This window comes from Capricornis sumatraensis, chromosome 5 (genome assembly GCF_032405125.1).
Source record: "Capricornis sumatraensis isolate serow.1 chromosome 5, serow.2, whole genome shotgun sequence".
NCBI classification, from domain to species: domain Eukaryota; kingdom Metazoa; phylum Chordata; class Mammalia; order Artiodactyla; family Bovidae; genus Capricornis; species Capricornis sumatraensis.
This window is the reverse complement of record NC_091073.1, coordinates 25,062,089-25,066,136: the sequence shown is the minus strand read 5'-3', so window position 1 is coordinate 25,066,136 and position 4,048 is coordinate 25,062,089. Positions and strand designations below refer to the sequence as shown.

General features: G+C 38.5%; 1 non-coding gene across 1 annotated transcript; it reads left to right on the top strand.

The window, feature by feature from the left end:
- The first annotated feature begins 1,935 nt into the window (after positions 1-1,935).
- On the top strand, positions 1,936-2,007 carry TRNAC-GCA (transfer RNA cysteine (anticodon GCA)). The gene has a single exon. It is a non-coding gene; the product is annotated as a tRNA-Cys (tRNA).
- The last annotated feature ends 2,041 nt before the right edge of the window (positions 2,008-4,048 follow it).

Here is a 4,048-nt window from a genome sequence, read left to right as displayed (position 1 = left end):
AGATATTTTCATTTAGAATTGTTAATATTTTTCTTTCTCACAGTTTCTAGCTTAACTCTAATACATTTTAATTGCATCTTAACTCTACTGATCACTCAAGGCTAGTAAGAAGTGAATGTGATGATGGTGAGGAGACATTTTAATGTAACTGATAGATTAATTAACATTTAAGTATTTGAGTGTACATAAATCTTGTGATCAGGTTCTGTATCAAATTAGTTAAAATTTTCAATGTTATTACTAAATTAAGATGCTGAAGTCTCTTAGGCTTTATTTTATCATTTGCTCCTTTATTACTGGAAAAGGCAATTGTGATAGCCTGTAAATTTTTGTAAGCTAATATTAGAAATGTTTAATAATAGCATATCATTTAGTTAATTTAAAACTTGGTGCTAGTAATTTTATACTTGTCAAGTCTTCCCAAAACTATATGAAGTGTTCTGCTATCAATTTAGCAAAATTTAAATCATTGTGAGATATAACAAGCTAATATTTGTATGTTGCGGTTCAGTACTTAGCAGACTGCTTTGCTCAAAATAGGTGTTACTCTAAGCTTGAATGGATGAGTAATTTTGGGATTACTGAACCAAAACCTGTGGTTGCAGAATGAAAATATTTTGAGATAATAGAACTGGCTTTGTTTTATAGAAAGAATACTCAAAGCAGCTTTGGATAATCATTTGACAGCTTTGGGGTTTGTGTGTCTGGGAAAGAGATAAATCGCAGCCTGTTATGTAGAGAACACAGAACTGTAAGCCCAAATTGAAATGTTCAGTGGCAGAGGGATAGATGAGAAAAAAATGGTTTAAAGTTCTTACTCCTTCCTGATGGTATTACTTCCATCACTAGAAATTCCTCTTATAATTTTGAGTACAGCAAGAAGTGAGACATAGTTTTCAACCCTCCTTTAAGCATGGCTTCTTTTCCTTCATGAGAAATAAATTACTGGGCACACCCATACTTGAAAATAATTGTGATATTTATTTTAAGTACCTAGATTTTCATGGAAAATTGGAAATGTTTTAGTAAGAAATGGACTATTAAATCATATACCCAGAACTCTTATAATCCTTAATAAGGGCAATTATTAATACAATTATTGATAATTAAATATTTAATATTCACTTAGCAGTTAAGTTTTAGGTAAGCTTTGTGATCCAAAGCTATATTCATATAGCCCATCTAAGAAATGTTTTCCTAACTTCATTTTCCCCAGTTAAGTAAAACTCTCTACTATCTGTCATCGGTTCAGTTCAGTCGCTCAGTTGTGTCTGACTCTTTGCGACCGCATGAACCACAGAACGCCAGTCCTCCTTGTCCATCACCAGCTACTAGAGTTTATCCAAACCCATGTCCATTGAGTCGGTGATGCCATCCAACCAGCTCATCCTCTGTCGTCCCCTTCTCCTCCAGCCCTCAGTCTTTCCCAGCATCAGGGTCTTTTCCAATGAGTCAGCTCTTCACATCAGGTGGCCAAAGTACTGGTGTTTCAGCTTCAGCATCAGTCCTTCCAATGAACACTCAGGGCTGATCTCCTTTAGGATGGACTGGTTGGATCTCCTTGCAGTCCAAGGGACTCTCAAGAGTCTTCTCCAACACCACGGTTCAAAAGCATCAATTCTTCAGCACTCAGCTTTCTTTATAGAACAACTTTCACATCCATACATGACTACTGGAAAAACCATAGCCTAAACTAGACGGACCTTTGTTGGCAAAGTAATGTCTCTGCTTTTTAATATGCTGTCTAGTTTCGTCATAACTTTCCTTCCAAGGAGTAAGCGTCTTTTAATTTCATGGCTGCAGTCACCATCTGCAGTGATTTTGGAGCCCCCCCAGATATATGACTATCTGTCATATATTTAATTTTAAAAAAGTAATGCCAGATTCTTTTCTCCTACCCCCCAGTTTAATCCATTGTACCACCTAAGCAGGACTTCCCTGGTGGCTCAGAGGTTAAAGTGTCTGCCTGCAATGCAGGAGACCTGGGTTCGATCCCCAGGTTGGAAAGATCCCGTGGAGAAGGAAATGGCAACCCATTCCAGTATTCTTGCCTGGAGAATCCCATGGGCGGAGTAGCCTGGTGGGCTACAGTCCATGGGTCGCAAAGCGACTGAGAGACTTCACTTTCACTTTCTTTCAGTTTCCGCAATGCAGGAGACCTGGGTTCGATCCCTGGGTTGGGAAGATTCCCCTGGAGAAGGAAATGGCAACCCACTCCAGTATCCTTGCCTGGAGAATCCCATGAACGGAGGAACCTGATGGGCTACAGTCCACGGTGTCACAAAGAGTCGGACACGACTGAGTGACTTCACTTTCACTTTCACCACCTAGGTAACTCTCCTAATTAGTTCATGTCTCTCTATGCTTATTGTCAGAATCCTCAACTGGGCTGTAGTCACTGCAGCCATATTCCCGCTGCCCCTCCTCTCCATTCTCCAAACAGCAGCCAGGATATGTCTTTTTTAAACCATCTCCTTCACACTGCTTATTTCCACCCTTCCCTGGGATCCTTAGGAACTCTTGGAACACAGTAGTCAAATGAGTAATTTTAGGAATAGATAAGCTAAAATATACAAATACCATCTTTCCTAGCTCTTCAAATAAGGTTGGTTTAATTAATTTTTTGTTGTTGTTTAGTTGCTAAGTTGTGTCTGACTCTTTGAGATGCCATGAACTGTAGCTGACCAGGCTCCTCTGTCTATGGAATTCTCCAGGCAAGAATACTGGAATGAACTGGCATTTCTTTCTGCAGGGGATCTTCCCGACCCAGGGGTTGAACCCTAGTCTCCCTCACTGCAGGAGGATTCTTTACTGAGCCACAAGGGAAGCCCCTCCAAGCTCACATGTATGCACAGTTCTACTGTGTGCTCACTTCATGTAAGCCACTCTGATTTTCTATTTCAGCATACAATGGTTTCTCCTGCCACACAGATTTTACATATATTGTCCCCTCTTCCTGGAATGTTCTACCCCTTCTCTTTGCCTTATCTAAATGGTGATCCTCTTTCAAATCACAATATGGATATTGCTATGCAGGTAAACATTTTCTAACTCAAATAAGCTCCATCCCCAAATTATGTATTTCCTTAGCACTAGATAGTGAAAGACAGGAAAGCCTGACCTGCTGTGTTCCATGGGGTCTCAAAGAGTCAGACACAAATTAGCAACTGAACAATAGCAAAAACCTAGGCTCATAGTTTACTGTGAAAAGCTAGGTTCTAACGCACAACCTCAATTTTGCACATAAGAGCTTCTTGATAGTTAGTAAATATTGGTTTAATACTTTCTTCTCAATTAATTACTGAATGTGAACTCTACAAAAAAAGAAACTATTTTGTTAATTGTGTCCAACATCTGAATGTATGATATTGTCTGGTAGGTAGTAGGCATACAAAAAATATTTGTTAGCTGACTGACAAATAAAATGATTTAGAATTTACTATATAGTGTCATATACCTAAAATATTTTTTTCTAAATCTATTTGCACCCCTTATTATGTTGAACTTTGTCAGGCTAGTAGGTAAGGTGAAGAGACGAGAAAGTGGGAAAAAAGATTGTCTGAAGAGCTAGAGGGGAAATTGAAGAGAAGGTAAAAGGCAAACACGGACAGTAGAGAATAACATCAAATCTTAGAACATAACAAAGCATATCCAGAAGTCTTTCCTGTTTTTTTTTTTTTCTTTTTCTTTCAACACAAGTTTTGCTATTTAGAGGCTAATTAACTAGAATGGTGTCTCTGTATCTTTACCACTGTTAACTTTTGACATTTATACAGGCCATTAACGCTTCCTCTAAAGTGACCATGTGAAGGGAGTGGGGTGAAATTTAAGCCAGGCAATTTGCTTCCTGTTGACAGAGTTTGTAATATGATTGATGGGGGCAGAAGGTGAAACTATCTGGTAAAATGAGTTTTTTTGCATTATCTGTGTATTTCATATATCAATGCCAGTATTTCTCAAACTGTAGGTCAAGACTCTAGAGAGAAGGGTTACAATATAATTTAAGGGGTTTCATGTATGGGAACTATTTGGAGGTGGAAATTGTGGC